The sequence below is a fragment of the Notamacropus eugenii genome, chromosome 1 (genome assembly GCF_028372415.1).
Source record: "Notamacropus eugenii isolate mMacEug1 chromosome 1, mMacEug1.pri_v2, whole genome shotgun sequence".
NCBI classification, from domain to species: Eukaryota; Metazoa; Chordata; class Mammalia; order Diprotodontia; family Macropodidae; genus Notamacropus; species Notamacropus eugenii.
Genome location: NC_092872.1, coordinates 399206887 through 399234427, shown reverse-complemented (window position 1 = coordinate 399234427; position 27541 = coordinate 399206887). Strand labels below are relative to the sequence as shown.

The window sequence follows — 27541 nt, the reverse complement described above, 5'->3', positions numbered from 1 at the left end:
TCTGTATGAACTTTCCGAACGCATGGAGTTCGACAGTTCATTCCAGAAAACAAAAATCAGTTCTGAGTTGATAGTCTACCTAGTTGAGGATTTTTTTCGAACCAGTGTCTTAGTTTGGACACTGTCTTGATTTTTTTTTTTGTTTTGCATTATAGAGAAGTGCCCTCTGCAGAAAGGGAATAATATTCCTTTCAACTAAGGATGGCAAAGTGCCCTCTCCATCTTTCAGAATTCTAAAGATATATTTACATATAATTATCACAGGCTTCTCATGACTGAGAACCGGATTAGTCTGCTGAGCTATTTTCACATTCTGTCTCTTTTAATATTAAATTTTAATGGGTGCTTTAAAAAGTTGGCTACTTATTACTCAACCTATTTATGGCAGGGTTTAAAATACTGAATTACATGAAAGTTGAAGCCTGAGAAATTTCCCAAGTGCATAAATGCTCAATGAGTGAGGTGAATGCTTTTTATTTTGGGGGATGTTGGGGGGTTGGTTTGTTTTTGGTCATTAGGGTTGAGATCAACATTCTGCCTCCTTTCCCTTACACACTTGCAGAATGTGCCCTGAATGTCACAGAAATGACTGAACCTGTCCCTCTACTGAGCAGAGACACAGTATGGGTCCCTGGGTGGAGACAAGGGATGGCCCCAGGCACTGAAGCTGAATGGAAGAATTCTCATCCTGTTCTGACCCAGGCAGACAAACAGGAGAGTTGTTACCACAGATTCACACCCATAACATCTTAGTTGCTAACATGAAGGTCCACACCTATTCCTCCTCAGTATGCCTGTGTACTAATGGTCATTGATTGGGCTGTCATTGAAAAAGCAAATTCCCCTGAAATGACTTTGCATGTACTGTAGAGAAAAGTGAATTGGGCAATGGAGAAGAGATGGAGAGTTTTGCAATAGAGGATGGAGTCAAGATGGCTAACCTGAAATAGGCGTACACCAATTGCTCTAGAAAAAAAAAAAGCATGATTCTATTAAATCAATTTTCCTCACCAGCACTAAGGATGGGTTTGCTAAACAATTACCCTCTCTCATTTTATGGGCAGAGAGACAATAGAATCAATACATGACTCTACACCCCAAATTCAAAGGGCTCTTTCAAAATGGCCTGGGGTTCCAGCAAACTTTTGCTCTGTCCTAAAATTCTCCTGGTTCTATCCAGCTGGTGGTAGGAGTGAGAAGCAGTAGCCACTCCCAATAGAGAACAAGACAAACAACAGATGAGACAAAAGTTCACTTGGTGAGGCAGAGGGAAGGCACTTGGGGAAGATGGAGGAAGGAAACAGAGATGCCATGGGTAAAGGATGCATTTAACTGCAGCAACATTCTGCCCTCAGCTAAGAATGCACAGGTATGCACTAACACTCCCTAATGAATCTCCCTCATTCCTAGGTCTCCAAGCCATTATGACTTTTCTTGCTAATGGGGAAACTAAGGCAGAGAGAAGCTAAGCAACTTCATCAAATTATATGTGGTGAAAGAAATGGGGGAGAGCAGCTTTAGAAAAAAGAATTGCAGTTATTTCTACAGGCATCAGAAGGATCTCACTAAGTGAAAATAAAGAAATTTTACTATTCTAAGATGGAGGGAAAAAAAGGCATATAACCAATCGCAAATTATCTCCAGCTTCCTAGTTTCGAGAGGTATGGTTACTAGAACAGAAGAAATGCCCTCACTTGAATGGTCTTCCAACATGTTGAACACCTTGGTAACTACTGTGGGTGTGAATTATCTTGCCCCTTTGAGGTGTCATGTTTTCTGAATTAAAACAGGAAAAAAAGTGTCAGAGAAAGGTTCATTGTAGAGGAAGCCCAAGTTTGTAATGTAAAATTTAAATTCACAATCAATACTAGCCTGTCTGCCAGAGATATGCACTCAAAATGTGTGTATGCCTGGGTTGGGTAGCTTTTCCCCTCCTTTTCCATTTTTTTCCCTTTGACCAACCAAAGTGAGATAAACAGATCACAGTAGCAGGTTTTCTCCACATCATATGAGCAAGATGAAAACATGAACAGTGGGAAGCTGGCAAATCTCTGAAAAGTATCAGGGCAGCTGGGAATTAATGGACATGACTTTGCTTTTAGCTTGAAGACTGAAGAAAGCAGCCCCAGTAGGTGCGTGGAGTTGCTAGGCAACCCCACGCTACCCCTGGCACAAGTTCATTCTGTTGGTGGCCTTCAGAAGAGACGATGCGTTGTGTTTGTAAAATGCAAAGCCAGCTTTCTCTTAAGGAAAAACAAAATGTAAGAAGTAATTAGTCTACAGGGCAAGTGGGCAACTGGGCTGTTATTCCCTCTGGAGAGGATTTGAAAGTCAGAATTGGACTTGGGTTTCTAGGATGTGAACTTGGAGGGTCAGAACTGTTGGCTGGGTAAACCAACAAACCTACAGGGTGGAGTCCTCTGGGACAGGGTTATTGACCACATAGACCACAGAGTATTTTTCAAAGTCAATCCTGTGTTTGATGCCAGCTCTGTGTCTAAAGCACATGGAGCCTTCTGGGAGGTGCCAAACACTGGTTTAGACATGGAGCGGGAGACATGGGACTAAGGGTACTTCAGGTACTCTGCTTGGCCTCTGCTTGGAAAACTCTGTCTAGACTAGAAAGAAGATAGTGGGACCTCCCCATAGAGTCCATCTCTCTGCCTCCCTGGAGGAACTGCTAATCACAACAGTGATGCTGGGGGTAAAGCCAACTTTACCTTATCTGACAGCCTATCAATCCAAAGTCCAGTACTGGACTTTGATGACCAAGGAAGTAAGAGGTTGTATGTTGAATGCTTTCTACCTTCTATATCCTTGTTAATAGAAAAAAGCAATCCCAATCACCTGTTCCTTCCCCTCCCCTCTCCATCCACTCCGGGTACCAGAGCAGGGTTGGATGAATCACTACCAAATTCTATTCACTTAAAAAAAACCTGTTTGTCAACAATTTTCAAGCAGGAAGCCTTTTTGCTTTAAAAAAAAAAGCCAGGCTAACACAAAATAATGTCTATGGTGCAGTGAAAGGGGAGCACACATGCACTTGAAGAAAGCTGTAATTATCATAAAAGGTTCTTCTAAAAAGGAATGTTCTACCATGTTCAGCAATTTAGAGATAGAAATAAATGGCTAATATTGCATAAGGGATGTGAAGGGAGAAGGGATTTTAACATTAAGAATCAAATGCAACTTGGAAAAGCTCAGGAGATAATACCTACTTCAAATAGAAAAGCAAGGAAGTGGATGAAGGGGAAGAAGACAAAACAAACTGAGAATAAATGCAAGCTGACTGAATGAACAAGCCGTTGGAATAATGAGAAATACCTACTTGGTGCTAGAGACCATCTTAAGAATCTAATATAATAAATAATCCAGATCAATGCTTTGAATAACAGGCTGTTCCGAGTTAGGGGAAACCAACTCGTCTTGATATTTCATCAATTTTTTCTGGTCCATGGTGTGGCCTTGTTCAAGGGCTATTCCAGTCATTTCAGGTGTATCTCTGCCCTCTCCTCAGCTAGTGCAGGCAAGAAGGAAAACGCTAACTTGTTTGGAGCCCCTAAATCTAGATACAGAGATCTGTCTCCTCAGCATTTGGACAGCAGTGAATCTCATGAAAATTCACTGTGCCCTGTCTCCCCTCTAGCCTCATTAGACTACTGCCTAGGAAGATCCCAGAACCTGTGCTGATGGCTTACTCTTCCTAATGAGGCAGCTAGGTGGTGCAGTGGATAGAGCACCAGTGCAGGAGTCAGGAGGACCTGAGTTCAAATCTCACCTCAGATACTTGACACTCACTAGCTGTGTGACCTTGGGCAAGTCACTTAACCCCAATTGCCTCATCCTGGGTCATCTCCAGTCATCCTGATGAATATCCGGTCACTGGATTCAGATGGCTCTGGAGGAGAAGTGAGGCTGGTGACCTGCACAGCCCTCCCTCACTCAAAACAAAGTCAAGTGCAAGTCATGTCATCATTTCTCTGATGGCGTGGTCTTCTTCGACAATGAAGGATGAACACACACACACACACACACACACACACACACACACACTTCTTAATGAAAGTCTGATAAGTACTTCCCAATATAACCAGAAGACCATCCACCAAGGCAGGAAAAGTAGAGAAAGCATAAGAAAAGCACAGTGGGACTAACGTTGGTATGGGATCAAAGGAGAAGTGCCGTCCTTCCCCAAGGGTCTATTCTTTTGAATCTTATGTTAAAGAGGGGTCACTGTTTCCACTCTATTCCTCTCTTCTAAATACCACTTTTTAAAAATTTTGAAGTCGTGGTAGTTGCAATATTGTCAGACATTACTAGAATTAGGAGGTATAATCATCAGTAACATTTAGTAGACAACCTTTGCTGTCTAGAAATGTTTATGGTTAAAAATAGCCAAGACCTTGGGGAGAGATGCTTACTGAGGGTTCGGAGGCCATTTGAACTAAACAGCAGTAGCAAAGGTCCAGAAAATTAATCTGATGTTTTGAGATACTCTGGGGAAAACCTTCAACTAATTTTAAATGGATGCCAAAGAAGCATTTCTGTTTCTGAGAGACCAAGGACCTGCTCCTCTCACTCATCCATGTGTACAAGAAGGAAGAATTTAGGAACTGTTTTCAGGTAGTAAGGTGACACTGGCAGCCAGTTGTGGGAATACATTATGTACACCCACACTCAAACTGCTGCCCTGAACCTTAGCTGCTATTACTGCTAACATGAGCAAGAAAGAAGGTGCAAAACATAGAATCAGAGATTTCTTTTTCAATAACTTTAAAAAAAAAATTATTTCACCCCCAAGAAGTTTTGAGTTCCAAATTCTATCCTTTCCTCCTTCCATCACTCCCATCCCCCTCCCTGAAATGGTAAACAAGCCAACATAGGTTATACATGTGCAATCATGTATAACATTTCTATACTCTGGAGATTAGTAAGGGTAGCTTTGGAAAACTTAGTCCCTGAATGCCTGCCTCTTGTGAGTGATCATGATCTTCCAGAGGCAGAAATGATCTTTCAGCAGTCAGTCATCTTAAATTGGGGATACATGTCTGTGCAGATATGGGAAGGACACAAAGGAAGGACTAGGAAAGTTGGGAAGGAGAATCATCTTTCTGTGGTCCCAACTTTTGCTCACAAGGCAAAAATCACTTTTGACAGTAGCAGGACTGCTGCGAAGTAACACCATTTGGATCCAGCTGTTTCCACTGCAAGTTTTCTGACTGCACCTGGATTCTTACTGATCAGCATCATTTTAAATCCTAATGGATAGTGTGGGAAAAGGAAGATAGTAATGCCAGCCTCAAAGAACACTGAAAGGTTTGTTGTGCCTGGCTCTTAAAAATGGACCCTCCCTAAATTCTAATAAAGAAAGAGAACTTGTCTGTTTTTTCTGTCTTTCATTTTCCAAGTTTTCACCATTTTGTATTGTCAGTATAAGATTACGAGATGAGGACAAGAGCTTTGGGACTAGTAGTAGGAGACAGTTCTTTGTGGAAAGGAGACATATGAGATGAGAAGAGCCTGCTGGGTTTTGAATCTCTTCCAAACTTAACCATGCTCACAGACTAAGACCTTAAGGTACCTTTTTACATTTTTTAAACTAGCATATTTTTCTCAAACAGAGGAGTAAACAGGGAGAAGACAAGAGAAGGGAGGCAAACTATTTACCCTAGGGGTGGCATGGAGGTAGGAGCGGTTTAAGTGAAACCTATTTTATTGCTGTGGGATCTGGCCCCCTTTCTGCCATTTTCCCCATAAGGTAGTGGCATCACTATGTGTATTTAACACCAGTTTCACTAAGATATGATATAGATGATTATGCTCATGTTCAGAGTCATTCCTCATCATTTAGAGCCATCACAGAAGGCAAAAGCTACCAGGATGGCTAATGGACAGAGTGCCAGAATGGGACTGAGGAAAACTCCACTTCCAACTCTTAGTAGCTGTGCGATGGAGGGGAAGACACCCTTTTCTGGAACTCTAGTTCCTCATCTGTAAAGTGGAGGTGATAGTGCAGCACTGACCTCAGAGGGTTTTTATGAGGCTCAAATGAGAGAATGTTTATAAAATGCTTTGCAAGCCTTTAAACGCTTTATCAGTCATCACTTCTCTTAAACACAGAGGAAGTTGGTAGAGTAGTGGGTAGAGTGCTAGACCTGGAGTCAGGCAGACCTGAGTTCAAATCCACCCTCAGACCCTTACCACCTGTGTGACCCTGGCCAAGTCACTTAGCCTCTGTTTGTTTCAGTTTCCTCAACTGTAAAATGGGGACAATAATAACACCTACCCTTTGCAGGGTTGTTGTGAGGATCGAATAAGATAAGCAAAATTACTTGGCGCAGCACATAGCAGGTGTAGGTACATAGTACAAAGTAGGTGCTACATAAATGCTTATTTCCTCGTTTTCCTGTAGACATTCAGATGAGTCCCTAGACTGATGGAACTTCACTGAGTGAAAGAGACATTTGATAAAACATTGGAAATAAAAAAAAAAATGGTGAGTGGAAACTAGGACTGTGTGTGTGTGTGTGTGTGTGTGTGTGTGTGTGTGTGTGTGTGTGTACATACTGGACAGTGTCATTCTATATTTAGGGAAGCTGAGACCTCCTGGATAAAAGAGACAACAGATATCTGGAGAGAAAGAATAGAAGGCGTGTCTGTAGATTAAGAGAGTGATAAAAGTTACACAAAGGTAGGGATGACAATAATATGAAAGCCCAGTGGTTTAATTTGGTTCTTGGAGGATAATCAAGTTTTTGTACCTTGTATTGCTTATTCCCACGGCTGTCCAGCAAATAATGAATTAGGTGCCTGCGAGTATGGAAATAAGGACAAAGGCTTGACTTTGATTTCTTATTTGTTATTTTTAACCATCCAATTTCTACACCCACTGAGCATCGTTAGAGCCACAGGAGGGTCATAAAAATACAAATGACACCTACGAGGCCTGTGGGCACAGACTCGTTACTTACTGTAGGGCTGACGTTTCTCTTTTAACTAGAGTAAAATCAGGCCAACGATAAATTGCCATCTTATTTCTTTCCCCCCAGCACAACTTTAGAAAATGTAAGGAAATCACTAAATATTCCTTGCTCACGGATGTTAAAGTGAATGGGGGTAGATGGATGTGTATGTAGGCTGAACTCTTGCTGGCAAGCATGCTTTTACTAGGAGAAAAAAAGCACTGTTTGGGCTTTTTATTTCCCCCCAGCAGCTCTCATGTAGGCAGAAGGTAGGGGTAGAAGCAAAGGCTCACGAGGATGAGGGAGGAGACCCTGAAAAGACAAGACATGGACTCTTCTCTATCATAGTTAATGAATCAAACTGGGGCTTTACCCAGAGTACGCAATGGGATTCACTGGAGAGCCCAACATGGTCAAACAACTCATTTATTATCTTAAACATAAGGACAGAACAAAAAGAAATGGATTTAGATAGTAGCAAAAGAGGTTCTATTTAGGTAGGTGAAAAGAATTTCCTGACATTCGGGGCTGATCAGTCCCATTACTAACTGGGAGCTATGGTTGTCATTTTCAGGAACTCTTAAAACAGGATACATAGTCTTTAGTCTGGGCTGGATTACACAAAAAGACAATAAAAATGGTCATGATGAATTTGGAGGAGACTGGCAGGCCCATGAGACTATGATCTTGAGTTCACATTTACAAAGATTATTCCTCTTATTTAGTGGATGGCTAATCCTATAGTTGTGAAGATTTCCCAATATAGTCTTTATGAGAAATTTTTTTTGAAACCAAAGAGATCAAGAAGGACTTAAAAAAAAACATTTCGTTGTTGCTACTGTTGTTGAAAGAAAAAAATTAAATCTCTCAGATGATAATCAGGTAACAAATAAGGTTTAGATAATGGAATTTGGTGTTTGATCTGCACTCATCTTTAAGTTGCTTTTCCGTATTAAGTACATGAAGTGGTGAAAAGATATGGCATCCTAAAAGAGTATAAATTGTCCAAAATACAGGAATTAGAGATAGAAAAGAACTATTACGTCAGTGAGTCCTCTTCTGTGGCATGAGTTTATTTTCTATAGTGCATTCCCAGATATTTTATCCAACTAAATGTGAACAATTTCCAGCAGTAGTACTCCCAAGACTTCCTCACAGCGATAACTCCATTCTAATGGAATACTTTTTCTCTAGTCAATTTTCTTGGGTCTGCTTTGTCCCATTGCTCCTGTTTAGACTTTCTTGCTAGGCTACTCAGAAGAATTCTATGATGTTAGTGGTTATGGTTTCTAATCCCCTTGCATTGTCTCCAATTATTTTAGGGGAGCCCATTTGTCGTAGATATACCTCAATTTTATATGATTATAACATGACAAGAGAATGACAATCTTGATATCAATTGAATTTCCTCTCCAACCACATACCAACTGCCCCAGAGATATGGTCTAGAAATACTGCTTACCAAGTGACCTCAGCAGCTGAGTTACATTTTATTTAATTTGATTCTATTTTCTTTGTGCTAAAGAAACAATAAAACCCTCTCTTTTCACTACCTCCTCTCAATAATGTAATTTAACAATTAGTGCTTTGTACAGAACTTGGCACATAGTAGGCACTTAATAAATGCTCTTTGGTTGCTTTATCTGTTATTTATTAACCTATCTGCACCCATGGGACTCAGGTAAATTCATGTAAGCATATTAATCTTTGAAAATTCACTTGCATATGGTGTATGTATGCTTCCCCTGATACACATTTTCTGGTCTATGAAGCATTTAGAGATGGCTTCCCCAAATGTACACTGACTAAGCTGAGGGGCGGCATTTTTGAAGACCAGCTGAAGACAGGGTAGTGTTGTACACTAGTCATTCAGAATCTTAATCTTCACACTAGAACTAGGGACTAGATTGAGGATGATTTGATTTGTAGAGCAACAGAAAGCCTGAAAAGATTTGTTTTTTGAAAGTCTGCAGAATGGCTATCAAAATTCCAACAATCTGCATGATCCCAATATCAGGAGTTATGCTCTAGTTGTGCATAATAATCGTGCCCTTAGGAAGAAGTGAGCTGCTTCTTCTAAATCTTCCCACATATAGGCAAACAAAATTCCTCCTTTATAGCACATTCTACAGATGCAAAACATCAGGCTGTTTCTGCTAAGTCACCTCTTGGCTAAATGGGTAATTGAATAGTGAATGGGAATGCTTATTCAGCTACTAACCTGCAGAATTTAGAAAAAAAAAATAGGAATCACAGCATTGCAATCCCCAGGAGGCAAAAAGCATGACCGATTTTTCCAATAAGACTAAAAAAGTCAATAATCCTTATAGACAGAGCTCTCACATCTTTAGCAGTCCTGAAGCCTTTCATGTCTGTGCATCCCCTTCCAAAAGAAGATTTCTGTCTTTAGTTTGGCATATGCTACCACTTCCATAATCACCATCCAGAAAGATTTAGTCCGACTCCCATTCTTGTTCTGCTGAGCATACCTTTTTAGAAGAGACCCACAATGAGTCTTGACTCAGAGCTGCTTGCTTTCTGTGTGGCTCTGTGAAATGCTACTTTGCTGTTGTGTGGTGCTAATAAGTCACGATGTATTGTCATGCATGCCTGCATGATGAATGGTATAGGTAGGGACTTGGAGCTTTCAGAGGTCATCCACTATACATTGAATAATAAAACTCATATTTAAAATATCCTTGGATGGGATTCCTGGCACCACTGCAATACAAAGAGAATAGCCTATCTGGAGAGACCTGGTTCTACTCCCATTTCGTCCTTCTAAGAAAAGCTATCTCCCAAAAACTGACATCTTCAAGATAATGGGGCTTAGCTTTTTTTTCTTGGCTGCTATTCCATAAAGGACCACAGGACCCAGCATAAATAGGAGTCTCAGGGACAGATGAATACCTTTATGTCAATCTCTGATAGGACATCTAAGTCAAGGACAAGCAGACTAAATTGTGTGTGTGTGTGTGTGTGTGTGTGTGTGTGTGTGTGTGTATTTCTGATTTCTTTGATATAGGGAATTTCCAGTGAAAAAAACTACTCTTCAATTTATAGTTTAAAAGAGTTGTTTAGGAAGGGGAAGAGAAGGGAATATATATTTACATGCGCACTATGTGCCAGGTACTATACTAAGCACCTGACAAATATTATTTCATTTGATCCTCACAGTAACCCTGTGAGGTAGGTGCTATTATTGTACTTTAAAAGTTGAGGAAACTGAGGCAAAGGTTAAGTGACTTGTCCAGGGTCACACAGCTAGTGAGTGTCTGAGGCTGGGTCTTGAACTTTAGTCCTCCTAGATCTAAGGGCAGCTCTCTAGCCATCATACCACAGCTGTCTTCTTACTGTAAAAAGCAAATAAAAGTCTAAGCAAAATATACTGTATGATGTTAGGGTTGAGAATTTAAATGTATAAAAGTCAAGAGATTCAAAAGGGTGGTTCCCACAGCAACCGTAACTCAGTTCGCTGGTGAATACAAAATTAACTTTATTTCAAAACATGCCATTTAATTTACGCCTTAATATAGTCATGGCAGAGTTACGGTTGCTGGGAGAACGCTAACTCTGAATTGTTTTGAATAATTAATTGAAAGAAAAGTTGGTAAAAATGTGAACTCTAATAAAAAGTCAACTCAAATTTGAGAAAGTTCACCCATCAACCTTTGTGTGAGGGGTTGTCCCCCAGTGTATTGGTCAAGTTCTGTTATGGAAATCATAATGTTAGGGGCAATGTTCCTGGTGGTTTGAGGCAACCCGACTATACTGTTTGCATTCCTGTACTACAGTGGCTTATCCTGGGAGTGGCTACATGACCTTAAAACAATTGATTGATTCAGGTAGTTGTCAAAAAACTAACTGAATAGTTAGAAACAATCCCACCCACTATTATCAAAATAGCAGTTTCCATCAAATGATTGTTTCAGTCAGACTAACTCTGTGAGATATAACTTCTCTGAGGTAACCTGTAAGGAGTTGGAAGAAAGGGATGGAAAAAAGAGGTAAAGGAATATGTTCCTGAAAAACAGATGATATAACCAATGGTTCCATCTCTGTTACTAAGATCACAAGGAAAGCAGAGCTATCTTCTATAACTCCAAATTCAAATACTACCAATACTATTTCTACTCCTCCTTCTACAGAGATCAGGTTTTCCACAGGGGCTAGCACCTGAAGGAAACTAGTGATTGTAAGAAGCAGAAATGGAGAGTGAAGGCATCCTAAGCCAAGGAGTTAGGAGATGGAGTAACAAGTTAAGGGAATAGCTAGTTGGCCAATTTGGCTGAAATGTACGGTGTGAAGGACAGCAACCTAGAATGGTAGGCTGAACCCAGAGGGTGAAGGGCTTTAAACTCCAGGGTGAAGAATTCATATTTGATTCTTAAGGCAATAGGGGGCCACTGAAGTTCTTTGAGCAAGAGAGTGACAGAGTCACTTTGTGTTTTAGAAAAATAATTGTGGCAGTTGTGTAGGAGATGGAATGGAGAAAGTAGAGACTAGAAGCTGGAAGTTTGATTAGAAATCTACTGCAATAGTCCAGGTGGGAGATGATGAGGGCTTGAATAAAAATGGTGTCTCAGTGAGTGAAGAGAAGGTGAGCAATGTGAGAAATGTGGAAGTAGACTCAGAAAGATTCAGCATCTGCTTAGATATGGGAGATGGGAAGGAGAAGAGATGAGCTCAGATGCAGCTCTGAGGCTGTAATCCTGGGTGACTTGTGGTACCCTTGGCAGATACGGGGAAGTTTAGTGGGGATATAAAGAGTTCTGATCTGCTCTTGGCGAGTCTGAGATTCTCATGGGACACCCAGTGGAGTGAGTAGCTTTAACTTTATCTTTAAGCAAAACTCCCTATATTCATATATGAGGCATAGCAAGCAGGGCTTAGAATAAGCCAGACCCAAGTTTGTAATCCGCCTCAGACGTTTAATAACTGTGTGCCTCTTGGCATCTTCTTAGCCTCAGCTTCTTTATCTGTAAAATTAAGCCAACAATAGTACCTCCCTCACAAGGTGGTTGTGGGGATTATGTGAGATAATAATTGTAATGTGCTTAGCACATTTTCAGTTGTGCCCGATTCTTCCTGACCCCATTTGGGCTTTTCTTTGCAAAGGCACTGGGGTGGTTTGCCATGTGCTTCTCCAGCTCATTTTTAGATGAGGAAACTGAGGCAGAAGTAAGCAACTTGCTCAGGGTCACACAGCTAATATGTGTCTGAGGCTAGATTTGAACTCACGAAGACTCCAGGCCTGGCACTCTATCCATTCTATCCACCTAGCTATCCCATATAAATATTAGCTATTGTTGTTATTATTATTGTCAAATGAGATAACATATGTAAAGCATTTTGTAAGCATTAAAGCTCTACCCAAATGCCAGATATTATTGTATGAATATATGGTTCCCTAGCCATCCAGCAACTCACAGTCATCTCTCTTGTGGGCTGTCTTACTCTGACTACTCCTATTCTGAACCATAGTGTAGATTTTCTTTCCTTTTCCTTTAAAAGACTTCTACTGGCCCTGTATCAGCAGGTAGATAGTCTTTCAATAACTTAGGAACCTTCTTATCAGAAGACTCAGCTCTTCTTGCTGGGTGTAAGCAGATGACAATTCAGAGAGCTGGCAAAAAAAAAAAAAATGCTTGCCTGCCCTATAGGCCATCCTTCCCGGGTGACTGTCTGCCAGGGAAGCATTGTGCCATTCCCAAAATGGAAAAGCAGAGGATGAGAGAGAATGGGAGGCCAAGGAACAAGACTTTAACATGCTTTTTTTCCCCTGTGGCTGAAGCCAGTGGAGGTTCAGTCTTCATGATTCTCCTTAAGCATATCTCCTCCATTTGATAGACTTGTGTCTCATCCCTGAACAAGTCTTAGGCTGGTGCCTTTTTCTTTGCTATCAGTATTAGTAGCATTTTAATGCTTCCTAAAAGAGACAATTTTATAACTGCAATCATTTGCTTTTACTGCTAAGAAGTTATTTTAAAGGCACATCACTGAGTGTAACTTGATATTGCTGGTGGGATAGGTGGGGATTGAGATATCTAACTAAAATAGGTGTAGCATTCAGATCAGATAAATAGATAAACATTCATTGGCACTTTGGTATTGGTGTGATCTTACCAAAACTGAGAACTTTACAGATATCCTACAACTCATTCTGGGCAAACTCAGATTATTCCAGCTTTCATTATCTCCCCATAAGCATATTTTGCCCTGGCTTCTATATTTCACTCATTCATTCACTCAACAAAAGTTGAACACTTACTGTAGGCAAGATCCTGGACTAAGTGATCTAAAGAATAAGACTTGGCCTCAGGCTTGAACGTGCTTATCATCCGAAGGGCAGATGTAACACACATGTAAACAACTACAATGCAGAATTTGATAAAAGGTACAAAGTATTGTGAGACTTCAGAAGAGGAGATAATTAGGGGAGCCAAAGAGGGCTTCACAGAACTGGGCCTGGAACAAGAGAGATAATTTGAATAGGCAGATGGAGAGGGAGAGGAAGACATTCCAAGCACATAAAATAGAGCAAAATTCAGGTTGCAAGGGGCTGAGGGAGAGGGGGTGGTGAGAAAGTGTAGTTAGTGAGTACAGAGTATTTTTCCTTGAAGTCTGAGGGTAAAATGACCCCCAATTGTAGGGATAAGGTCATACAGCTGAAGGAAGATCTTTATTGTTTGGAATATTCTTTATTGAAATATTGTTTAAGAAATTGATGGAGAGATAGAAATTGAAGATGAAAGTAGAAAGGCAATGATTGATAGAATAAAGTCCAAGAGGAGAAGGGAGAGGTTATTATTAGAAATAAAGAAGAACAACTCTTTCTTTGAAACAAAATGGCTTTGGAGCCATTGTGGATGATCATGGAAAGGTTCATGCAGTGCAACTGGGTAATCACTGCAGTATCTTCTCAGAAATGTAGGGGTCAAGGTGACATGTTGAGTGAAAGGGGGGACTACTAGAGTGTGGAAACGATTTGGAACTGTCATCATGAGAAATAAGATTTGACGTGCATAAGGGATGAAGAGAAGTATGGCCAAGCACCAGTGTTGGCAGAGCTTTTTTGGGTATGTATTTTTAGTGGATCTAGTTAACTTAGGTCAGTGACGCTTCCAGTAATACGCAGCAGGGGAGGAGAGGGAAAAGACAATGGTGTATATGTGTGTGGGGGGGTGGGGGGTGGGGCGGGGCGGGGGAAGGTGTTTATAGCCTATGATAAAAAAGGGCAAAGTCCAGGACATGAGGTGGTATAGGGCACTATTGAAAAGCCTTGCTAAAATGACTGACCATGGATCTCAGCACAGAGAGACTGACTCAGGAAAGAGAAGCTATAAGTTGGCTGTGGCCCTGGAAAAACAGAGAGAGGTTGACAGGAGGTCAGAATGAGGGCAAAACATAACTTTAGTTCAATGGAGGGAGTGACATAAGAGGAAAGGATTGTGGGAATAAGGAAGAATTTCGGTGTTGAAGATATTGGAAGTTAAGTTCCCAGTGATGAGTTCAATGACTGAGTCTTGCTGAGTCTGAATGATTTATATTTATGAGTTAAATTAGTTGATGAGACATGTTTTACCCCAAAGACATATATAACATAAAACTCTACAACTAACCCATATAGCTTTGAGCACAGAGGAAAAGATTTATACGCCAGAAATGTAATCATCTTCACTTATAACTTTTAAGTCTGGTTATGTTAAATACAGTAAAAACTAATGATATAGAAGAGGTAAGGACAAAGAGTCATGAAGTCTCCTTTATCTAATTATCTAATGAACGTGTCAGGTAGCCACTTAGTAAAGTAGGTAGAGATCTGCACGTGGAGCTATGAGGACCTGAGTTCAAGTCTGAGCTCAAACATTTATGAGCTGGGTGATCATGAATAAGTCATTTAACATCTGTTTGCCTCTGTTTCCTTATTTTTTAAATAAAACCACCTTCAAGGAATAAGGAGAGGATAAAGTGAAATGATATTTGTAAAGTGCTTTGCACACTTTGAAGGGCAATATATATTTTTATGATTCGATCATTTTAGTCATGTCCGATTCTCTGTGACCCCATTTGGGGTTTTCTTGGCAGAGATATTGGAATGGTTTGTCATTTCCTTCTCCAGCTCATTTGATAGACAAGAAAACTGAGGCAAGCAGGTTAAGTGACTTGCTCAGGGGGACACAATCAGTAAGTGTCTGAGGCCAGATTTGAACAGGTTTTCCTGACTCTGGGCCCAGTGCTCTATCCACTGTGCCACGTAGAGGCCCCAGTATAAATGTTGGCTATTAGTATTATTTCATGTCAGAAATGGCTATTTCTTGTGGCCCTTTAGGTACTTCTGAAGTTTTAGAATGTTACTTACAGGCTTCTGTAACAAGGACTCCCCTTGTCACCTCCAACCATCCCCCTTCTGCTCCAATGCATAATATGCTCACAGATGTCTGATAAGAATACAAATTGTAATTGATCTATGAAATGCTATTTCAGAAGGAACTGATAAGGCACTATGAAGGAAAGATAGAGAAGATTGTGGGCTGACCTTTTTGAACGCACAAGAATTCTAAAGTGAACATCCAAATGATAAGCAAAAGCTGATTTCTCCAAGATAGCAAAAGAACACCTCTTCTTGATATAGAACAAAACAAAACAAAACAAAACAAAACACACCAACCCTACAATATTGATTTCCATCTGCTGGGGACAGCTAAAACAGCATGCTTAATATTAAATGGTTAGTCAATTCCTGGTTCTAACTAGAACAAGGAGGGATTTCAAAGCTTTTCTGCTAGACTTTTAAGGTGCTTGCTACCAGAAGATGCATCACTTCCCTTGATTCCAAAGAATGGGCTTTCTGATTTGCTGGATCAAATGCTAAGCCAGTGGATAGATCAGCCTTTGTGTTTCCATCCACAGTGTTTCTACTCATCATCCCTGCCACAGTCACTGAAAATGGCCAGGTGTTTACCATTGGGGATTACTTTATAGTTTTGCATCTGTGCTTGGAAGAATTTTTACAGCATGCTAGCATGCGTAGGATGTGAGTAATTATAATAGGATGGCATGCTGGGAACTGTTCCCAGGAATCAGCGGCACAATCTGGAGACTATTTGGAGGGGATAGCAAAGCCACCTAAAAAACACTGACTATTTCTGCCGTGAGAGGTGCACGATCAACAGGTTCCAAAGGTCACTTGTTCCAGGTAGTGGCTGATCCTTTCTTCTAGGTTACTTCTAACAAGTCTCAAAATTGGAGATTCCTAATTAATTTGACAAAGAATAGAAATGAATAGAAGTTGAAACTGAGTAAATGTGCTGAAGAGACAGAGGGGGAAGAATGATAGGGAGTCCATGGAGGAAAGTCAGAAAATACAGACCTAAATGTGGATAAATGGTACCCATGAAACAGTTTTATTATCACAGATCAATCTTTTTATTTCAATTCTGGAGCAGAAATGTGCAGAAAGACCCTCAATACCCCACTCCACCCCCACTTCATTAAGGCTGGTGTGCATGACTGTTTCTAGAGATCACCACTAGTTTTCTTGACACAGGGTATACTTATATGGCAGCCCCTTTACCATATTCTCTCCCCTCCCCCCGACTATAAGTCTAACAGTTTAAGGAAATAATGTGACTACAACAGTGCAGAAAGAGCAAAAACCATCATTAGGTAGTGTTGGTAAAACACTCTGGAAAACCAAGGGTCCTGAAACCTAACTCCAACTACTTCCACATCCAGGTCTTGCAAACTGGGAAAAGTAGACACAGTGTATTCTAGGACATGGTATTAAACCAGCGGCAAAACCATAAAGGTATTATAACAGGTGAGAATGTACAATGCTGTGTCTGCTAATAAGTCAGAAGGGGGCATACACACATACATGCATGCACATATAAATATATACACACACACACACACACACACATACATCCACAATAGGAATTTGCATTTTATTTTATTTTGGTTGTATTCCTTTGAAAATTTAACGGTTTCTTATCAGCCAGAATGTCAGCTAGAAGGGAAATAAGAGACAAAAAGCGATGTTAAGTGAAGCTGGAGTCTCTATTGCCAACCATGGTTCAGAGTTTTATGTCGGTATTTGAAATTCAGTATACTCTGGGTTTAGACCAATGAATCAGAGTTGAATGAGATGCCTCATATTAAAAAGTTTTCTTTTCTTTTTTTTGTAGGTGTTTAATGAAAACATCTACCTGTCTACCTCAGAGGATTCTCATGAGGATAATTGAGGTACACGAAGTCCTTTGAGCTCCTTGGAGAAAAGACACTACATAAGTGCAAAGTATCACCATTGTGTTGCTGGTAATGAGTGTGGCCAAACAGGAAGCCTCCCAGTCATTTCTCCTAGTCACCAAAGTAGATTGAAGCATTAAGAACAAGAGGAAGCCAAACTTTCCCTCATCTCAGGCCAGGCAAATGCTGTTTCCTGATTTGACACTAGACTTTCTCTTAGAGCTAAGAGGTAAAGTCTCTGCTTTCCTTCTTCCCTTGCCCACATCCCCCTGATCAGTAAGAGCCTGAGTTTAGAGTGGCCCTCATTTACCAGCTTGGGATCAGTTTCTCCTGCAGAGGGAGAGCCTGGCTAACTCAGCTTGAGGAAGAAATGAGAAGAGAATGTGCTTTCTCATACCAACCCTCCCCCTCCACCCATCTAGCTTGCTGCCAGTAAAGCCTCTTTAAAAGCTTCAGTTTTTCCTACTTAGAGATGTCCAAGCAGTAATCCATCTAAATTAGATTATAAGCATCTGAAGGTTTTCATAATAAATAAAATATAGATACAACTAAGAAAGATGAGCTTTAATTAATGAACGTTAGTTAACGGAATGTGTTATGAGAATATGGAGGATTAAGAAATGAGAAATGATAGGGGGAGGGGAAGATCAAGTTTTAATGAGCTGCCATTTTCATTTGATTTAACTAAATTTCCTCTGTTGTGGAAAATATTAACAATTACGAGGGAGTCATTTGGGTGAATCCACACAGTTTGGTACCTGGCTGCTTATCTTTGATGTAATTAAATTGTGCTGCAAATGGATATAAACTAGTGTGTGAATTAAGAGGCTTCAGCTCTATCACTGATTTCCTTGAAAAAAAAAAAGTTAGCAAGGGACATTGCTGGAAAAAGAACAGGAAAGGGCTCTGGAACTCAGAAATAAGCACCCAATATGTAAGGAAGGGCACATTGTTCCAAGGACAGTGCCTCAGTAGAGCTTGTGGTACTCACACAGAAGGGTCCTTACTGAGCTGGATTTACTAACAGCTTGAAAGGGAGTGATCCATAGGTGTTGGGAATAGGTCTGCTTTCAAGCTCACATTTTGGAGGGTATTGGGAGAGTTTTAAAATTGTTATTTATTACATTTAGATATTCCAACTTTGCTTAACTCAAAATGGGCTCCCTTCAATCATCACATGCTAAAATGCAGGGCCTTTAATAAAGCATATATCTTCCTAAAGCATAGATATTAACATGTCACCCTCCTACTCAACAAACTCCAATGGCTCCCTATTATTTTCAAGATTAATCAATCAAAAGGCAGTTACTAATTGTCTACAGTGTTCCAGGTACTGTGCCACACCCTGCAGATACAAAAAGAGGCAAAAGACAGTTCCTGCCCTAAAGGAGCTTACAATCTAAAAGGGGAGACAACATGAGAACAGATGTATACAAATAGATACAGGATAAAAAAATTAACAAAGGGAAGTCACTAGAATTAAGAGAAGCTGGAGAGGGCTTCCTGTAAGAGGTGGGAATTTAGTTGGCACTTAAAGGAAGCCAGGAAGGTCAGTCTTCTTTGGAAATTAAGGCTCTTTATAATTTGGTTTCTTCCTACTCTTCCTCTCTTGCTACCCTTTTATTGTGCTCTAAGCACTCTGTAATCAAGTCATACTGGCCTGCTTGCCTTTCCTTGAACATGGCACTCCATCTCCTTTCTCCATCTTTGCACTAGATACTTCCCATGTCTAGAATGCTCTCCCTCACCTCTGGTCTCTAGATTTCCTGGATTCCTTTTAAGACTCAGTTCAAATCCTATTGTATAGGAGGCCCTTCCCACTTTGACTAGCTGCTAGTGCCCTCTGAGATTACCTTCTGTGTACATCTTGAACATATCTCATTATTTTCGTGTTTGTCTCCACCATTACAATGTGAACTCCTTGAGGGCAGGGACTCCTTCTGTCTTTCCTCATATCCCCAGTGCTTAGCACATAGTAGGCGCTGAACTAAAGCTTACTATCATTTTGGCTTCAGTAGTAGGGAACCTGAAGTCTCGAGGCCACATGTGGCCCTCTAAACCCTCAAGTGAGGCTCTTTGACTGAATCCAAACTTCGCAGAACAAATTCCCTTCATAAAATGATTTGATCTGCACCCAAGGACCTAGAAGGCCACTTGCAGCCTCTTCCCCACCCCTGGCTTAGGCTACTCTGCATGGTTATTTTTGCAGTATATATAAACAGCCTTCTATTAGAAATAATCAAAGTGGGAGGACAAGGACAATTCCCCTCCACCCCACCAAACCCTTCTCTATATCTGTTTAGACCACCAGCATGTCTTCCTGAGTTTCCAAAACCCTTAAATCTAGCCATTTAATCTAGTTCATTATCTGATGCCTCAGAAACTATGGAAAATATCAGTTAACAAAGTGACTAAGAAGCCAGTTCTACTCTACTCCCCTTAGAATGAATGACACCAACAATAATTCAAAAATATTAATAGAATGTGCTAATAGTACATACAACACTGAGGTATGTAATCTATAAATCACAGGCGGGTGACCTTGGGGGATGCTGGAAGCCAGGGGTAGGGTAGGTGAGGATATATGAGTTTTCATACTATTTAATTCTGGGCACGCTGTTTTCTGTGCTAGGGCTCTAGATGATATAATAATAATTCCCGTATTAGACCCCCAGGGAACAGGTTGGCGAGCGAATGGATACCGATCTTACTTGGCCCCATTAAATGGAAATAAAAAAGTTAAATCAGTTCATATTCAAAACATGGAGAGAAGTTGATAGCAACTTGATTAAGAGACGCAACTCCACTTTCTTTTATTCCCCTGCTTAATACAAAAATCTGGTTCCTCTCACCTACACCATCATCTCTCTATTTTTAAGGGAATTGCAATCATCGGTGACATTTAGGCTCTGCACATTTATGCATACTGACTGTACAGAAATAGCCAGCCTCCCAGTCAGAGAGGTCTCTCTCTGAGAAGCAGAAACTGTCCCTTCTGACTCGCGAGTCACTGGAGATGGTGGAGCTTTGATTCCACAGCACGATTTGGGGGAATCAACCTCACTAGCATGGCTGAACAAAATGAAATACAAATGTTACTTCTGGGCGGCTGAAAGAGTTATTTTATAATCAGCAGGGCTTATCCCCCTGGCATTGTTTCCAGACAACCAGACAAGTCTGCCTAACAGCATCTGTTGGGGCTAAAAAAAAAATGAAACCCAATTCACACTTTTCCAGATCCCATCAATGACCTTACAAAGAAGACTAATCTGGGGCAAAAGCTGCCCATTTGCCTATCTGACCTACTGTCACTGCTGCTGCAGCTGGGCTCAGCCGTTTAGGATTCTTTCATTGCCTGGCTCAAGTCTTTCATTATTCCCTGATGCCTAGTTTGCAGAACTTGAGAGCTGGGAGACAGATTTTTACCAACAGAATGTTTATTAGTCTTCTCCCTTTTCCTGGGCTTGGCTGGAACATAGCATTTTGCATGCATGGTGTATTTTGAACTGGCCACATAAGGCTTGGTACTGTACCAGGATCAGCCTGATCTGAAGGAGAGAACGGTCTTAAGGCTTAATGAAATAAAGATATCTTGGAAAGAATGTGGTTTCTGGCACTGGGGTGGGATGGATAGGGAATAATGCTGAGGAGGGGAAGGCCTGTTCTCTCATCTCCAGTAGCTCCTGAGGTCAATTTCTACAAAGACAGAACCACCCTCCCAAATAGGAAGTAGAATTATTCATTTTTACTCTTGGCTGAGATGTGTCCTGAAATAGAACTGCCCCTTTGCAGAAAAAGGAGGCAGATCCTAAGGAGGGAGAAAGAAATCTGACAAAGGGGTTGTTAATCAGCAATGGTATTAAACAGAGATGTTTTTTGCCTAATGAATTCTTTTTCAGTCTCTTGAGTGTTGCTTTTTTCTTTCTGTCTCTCAATGTCAATTATTCCCTCTTTTCATCCTTCCAGTTATCTGGAAGGGCAAATTAGATCAGAAACGACTTTCCTCACTTGGTGTCATGTGATAGCCAAACTACCTACCCAGGATGTTAATGAGCTAAGCCTAGCAGCACAGCGATAAACTATAAACAATTACTAAAAGGAAGGTATGATCTAGGGGTCTGAGATACCGAAAGACTTCAAAGATGTACTGTTCCCCTGCTGCCTAGAACGCACTCTCACCATCCTTGCCCTTTTAAACCCCTTGTTTTCTCCACAACTCTGCTCAAGTTCCATAAGCACCATATTCTACAGGAAACTATTCCTGTCCCTCATCCTCTCCAACTACAAGTCCTTTTCCCATTTACTTTGAATTTATTTTGGTTTTTTTTACATATGCTTATTTACATACATGTTGTCTTTCAAGGGAGACTGGAAGGCCCTTGAAGGCAGGGACATTTCTGTTTCTGTTTTTGTTTTTGTATCTCTAGAGCCTAGCCAATGCCTGCCTGACACACAGTAAGAGTTTAATAAATGCTTGTTAATTGATTGAGTGATTAATGGGGCTGGGCCTTAAAAAAGCTACACTGCCAGGTAACCTTTTAAGATATGATATGTCAGTCTCTGAGAATCAAAAAGTAGGAATAACTATATGGATAGAACAGTACTTTTCCTTAATGATCATTTAAAATATATATATATATATATATATATTTAAAAAACATGTACTTTACTTAAAACAGGGATGGATTTTTAATATATAAGAAGATTAAATACATTATTTTCTGTAATTTAATCCAGTCTAATCATCCTGAGAATGCTTATGAAGAAAGCCTTAAATCTCTCCTAGTCGCTCTTTCGCATGGTTTTTAACTTTACTATATATAAAAATTAACATCTGGATGACTGCTGATGAAGTGGCCCTACAACGGACTGGAAAAGACTGTGCATAGAAACTGAGGTTACAATGGTATGAGGAGGCAAGTAATAAGCTCCTGACCTTGACTAGCAGTTTTTCAAAATGATGGTTCTCTATTTACAGAAGGCAGTAAACTCAGAGCTTTTAATATTTACTGTGTAATGGAATACAATAAGAGAAGAGGTTTTTTGCAGGATTTAGACACATTAGGCAGAAAACATTGGTGAAAAAATGTGGAATCTGTCTCTTATTGGAACATCTGGGATGCACTGTGTGGCTCCAGATAATCCACAAGACAATCCTAGGAGATGCAAAGAATCCCCAGATGTTAAACATAGGTCATGCTCCATAGAACCAACAGTCTGGAGTGTAGTAGAAATAAAAGTAACTTTAAAGTTTATTGGGCTGACTTGGGGCACAGTCAGCGATAACCCAAATTTGGACGATGTTCTCCATCAATCCTGAGTTGGGACTTTGCTTTGATCACCCCCTGAACATGAAATACCCAGTGGGGATGTGGGCTTATAAAATATGGAGCTATCAGTAATAATAAAGAATAAGACAAAGGGAAATAGCCACTGCTACAAAGTGTGCTGAGATAGATCCTGGCTAAAGTCCCAAATGTCCGCATTACTATGCCCAAGACATAATTAAGATCTATTAGCATATTCTAATAGTTGCTTCTACCTGGCCTAATATAATAAGAATAAAACTTTAGCTGCAAGAGCTGGATAGCTATGTTTCCGTGTCAGAACCAGGTTCATAAATATAATTAAGAAGCAAGAAGTCAGCCAAGTTTGGGGTGGCCAAACAAAGAGAAGAAGGTCTGGTGCTCAGGCTATCAGCAGACAGAAAGCTTCTAGCTTATGGCACTGGAGGCCATTATATGTGGAAAACTAGTCAGGTCAGAAATGTTTCTGAGATTCAGCTTAGACACTATCTATATGAAGCCCTGCCTCATCCCCCAGCTCCTAGTACCTTTACCTTACCTCCAAATTACTCTGTATTTAGTCAGTCAAAAATGATTTATTAAGCACCTGCTATGCGCCAGTCACTGTACTAAGTGTTGGGGATACAAAGAAAGACAAAAGATAGTCTCTGCTTTCAGGGAACTCACAGTCTAATGGGGCTGACAAACAAGATATATACAAAATACATTGGAGATAATTAATGGAGAGAAGACATTAGCCTGTTCTCCAGTTTAGCTGGACCCAAAGGAAGCCAGGGAAGTCAGGAGGCAGAGGTGAGGAGGGGGAGTATTATAGGCATGAGGAATATGCCCAGTATCTAGAGATGGACTGTTCTGTGCAAGGAACACAGCAAGAGGCAGAAGGGTCACTGAGAGGGGACTAAGCCATAAGAAGACTGTAAAGGTTAGGAGGGGGCCAGGGTGTGAAGGACTTTGAATGCCAAATGGAGGATTTTATATTTAATCCTAGAGGAAGAGATTTAAAAAAAAATTATTTTGTATATATGTACATGCTGTGTCTTGTTCCCAATAGGAGTAAGGACTATATTCTTTTTGTCTTTGAGTCCTAATGGCTAACAAAGTACCTGGTACATAGGAAGTGCTTAAATCCTTGATTGATGACTGATTGGTAGCTTCTAATTCAAGGATCTCCGGTCATCTTAGTCCATATTTTCTATATTGGCCATTTAAAACAATTTAGATCCCTAACGTATACAACAAAGTTATTGTTACACTGTAGGAAAGCAGATGAAAAGAGATATGCCCTAATTTAAGAAAATCTGTGAAACAGAACTTCAAATTTGGTGCAAAGTTTGTTCAAAATGGTGGGTTATTCGGGCTGCAAAATGATTCTTCACTTAACAAAAGGCCCTGCTGGGGTAACCTTTAAATAAATAGGAACTTTTCTCTTCTGCTTAAATGTTTGTTTACAATTCATTAACTACTTGACAAAGACACTGCTGTGGCAAGAGATTCTTAACGGTAAAGCAGCAAGATTTGCACCCACAGAGCATCTTTGAAACGATAAAGTCAGTCTCTGGGGAAATAAGATCTGACTAGCAAAAACTGATTTTAAATGCAACTTCTCAGAAACATAGCTAGTATGTAAAGTCAATTACACTTCTTTTGAATACTCTCTCTGAGGGCTTAAAAAGCCAGGTAAGTTAAAGATTTGAAGATACTACCATCCTCACCTCCTCGAATGCCTTAATGGATGTAGATTGCTGGACATTTAACTGTTCTTGAGGCTTTGCTATTGAGAAGTCATTAACTGCAGAAGTCTAGATTTTCACTTGTTCTAACACAGTCCTAACAGCAATGCAGAGGTTTGAGGCTCTGAGAGCCTCTTAATAGGCTGGGATGGTGTTACAAACTCCCCAATCACAGTCCACTTGTTTTTGGCTCACTAAGACTCAGATCTGCAGCTTTACGGTCAATTCAATCAAGGCATTTGTTCTGCCTTTTTTCTCACCCTTTCTTGGTGAGGGCTCGTGATATGTCCAGAAATCAATAAATAACTCAGACATCCCATGGGCAGGAAAAGTCACTGTTCAAATCTTAAAATCACCAAATCTTAGACCTGAAGGAGCTCCAATTCAATCCCTCATCAAGGGAACCCCCTTCATGAGATCCCAGTAAGATGGCTGGTTGATCAGCTTACAAACCTTTCTATCGAAAGGGGGCTCACTAATAACAAAGCTAGCAGTGTCTACTCTGTTCTAGTCTTGGGCAGCTTTGATTGTTAGGAAGATTATTATCCTTCTACAAATTGCCTTCTTGCAATTTCTATTTATTGGTTTTTAGTTTTCAGTTTGGATTAAGAAATTTTGCAGAGCTAGACCAGCCGTGGTTCACAGTTTAGGGGAACATTCTGAACAGGTACGGAACAATTTTTGGCTCTACGTTACAAAGAAATAAAGGTCTATTTGGAGGAAGAACATGTTAGCACGCAAGTCAACTACTAGCCTACACTCCTCCTTATACTCTCCCATCTTTATACCTTCTCCCCCCATGTCTGGAGGGCATTGTCTCCTCACTTCCACCTCTTAAAAACTCTAATTTCTTTCAAAGCTTGGCCCAAATACCACCTCCTAAAGAATCTTATTAAAAAGGGTGGAATGCCCCTATGATAAAAGGACATAATGTTTTTTTCTTTAAAATTAAAAACATATCCTATTTAGTTGGTGACTTAAGGTTTGAATTGCTGTGAAATCACATTAATGCAGGTATCCTCTGGAAGAAGCAGATATATCATTTTTCTTATTTCTCTGGCTTTTGGTACTACAGGCAACTCTACCAATGATATGTGCCCAACTTGCTCTATTTGGCAAGGTCATCAAGGCCTGAATATTCAAAGACAGCAGCTCTAGTGGGGAAAAAAAGCCTCTAACATTCAGAAATGAAACTGGCATGAGCTGAAGAAACAGCTGTACTCAGCCTGTGGTTAGTTAATTTTTACAGTAGCTTTTTCTGAACCAGTTCCCCAAAGCCCCCAAGACTTCTCCCTCTTGGACTGTGACACTGTCTACTCCTGATTACAATCACTTAATCAGCTCATCAGATTGTCGCACGGCTGGTTTTACCTTGGGTAAAAGATTAATTTTCCTTATTAACAGCATAGGAATCTATTTCCCTCCCTAACCAATTAAAGGTGAAAAACTGAAGGGCCCCTGTGTGGTGGAGAGAAAACTGTTATGATGTGTAGCATATGAGCTGGTCACTCAGTCCTACACATTCTCCGCAATAAAATCTATATGATCCTGCCTGAAGCTGGGACTTCATAGCTGAGGTAGAGATTGGGAAAATTATCACATAAATTAAGATCTATTCAGCCAACAAACAGTTTATTCCGTGTAAAAGTATCAGGTCTTGTACGTGTGTGTGTATGCATATGTGTGTGCATATTTGCTAGTATAAATTTTCAAGAGTAACTGTGTGAATGAATGATCCCACATTGTCTGGATAATTGTGATAGTCTTCACATCGCATTTAGCTCCAATGAACATATTCAGTCAAGGTGAAAGTTAGTTCATACCTTTTGTTTTGCTCTACTCCTCTCCCTTGAAAACTGTGTTGAATGCTAAACTCTGCCACTTAATATAGCTGCTTCACTGTAATAAACTGCACAGTTGTCTTAGAGTTTAATATGGTTCATGTTGATTGTGACCTAATAAAAAAAAATCAACCATATTCTTTCTTTCACCACCTGGTGTGTTATAGCCCTTGCTTTTGCTTTTCAGGTTAAACTAATCCCTACAGAGGGGAGAATTATGAGCGACAATCAACCTCTGAGATTCACCATGAAAAATAAAATTCTCTTCTGTTTAAGTAAAAGAAAATAATATCCTAAAGATATTTGGAAATCCCATTTGATTTGGATTCCAGGAATATTTTGTGGAAATGTGATGCTGAATGTGTTTTCATTTTTTTTTAAGATAAAAAGAAGTAGTGGAAGAAACAATACTTTGTATGAATTTAGGAGTACAAATTAGCTATAAAAACTTCCATACAATTGTTATAGTGGATGTTTAATGTAAGAACCTCTACTAACCGTGTAGCAATATATTAATCTGGTAGAAAATTATAGGACTACATGAACACATACTCCAAATAACTAATAAGAACCCAAAATTACAACAATTCTGAAGTTTCACCGCACCTGTAATTTAATAATGATGAAAAAAACATGGGAACAATCAGTTTTGGAGGGGCTATGAGAACACTGACATACTAAGATACTGCTGACGGAGCCATAAAGTGGTCCAGACATTCTGGATTTCAATATGGAATAATGCAAGCGAAAAGACTAAACTGGTTATAGCCTTTGATCCAACAATCTGACTAATGGGCATACATCCCAAGGAGATCAAAGACAGAAACAAATATTCAATATATTAAAAAGATATTCATTGTAGAACTCTTTGTGCTTCTAAACAAAAGTATCCAGGAAAGAATGAAAAACAAAGTAGTTGCCCATTGATTGGGAGAATGACTAAAAAAATAACAACAGTTATGGCATAGAAATATAATGAAATATTGTTATGCAAGGTGAAATGACAAGGATGAGGAATTCAGAAAAATGTGTGAAGATTTTATGAACTGATACAGAGTAAAATAAGTAGGATTATGAGAACAATAGACACAATTGCTGCAGCAATGTAAATGAAGAGACTGAAATGAAGAACTGGGAGTAACAGAAACCAGATGACGGTTCTAGAGAAACAATAACAAAATGCCTCCTCCTTAGCAGCAGAAAGGTGAAGGACCACGGGGGTTGGATACTGTATACATTGTTAGACAAGGTTTCTGCGTGAAACATTTTTACTTAATTCTTTTTCTTTGTTAAAAGAGATGGTTCAAACTAGAATTAGATGGGTGAGAAATGATGGTGATTACAATTATAATAGAACAGAAAGTTCTATTTAACATAACAAAATCAATAAAATACTTTTTAAAATGAAAATTACAGGACTTCCATATTGACCAAACGTACAAATAAGTTGG

General features: G+C 39.9%; 1 protein-coding gene across 10 annotated transcripts in view; it reads right to left on the bottom strand.

The window, feature by feature from the left end:
• Nucleotides 1-27541, bottom strand: part of LOC140518610 (teneurin-2) — a 678931-nt gene that overhangs the window by 84058 nt on the left and 567332 nt on the right. The window lies entirely within an intron of this gene.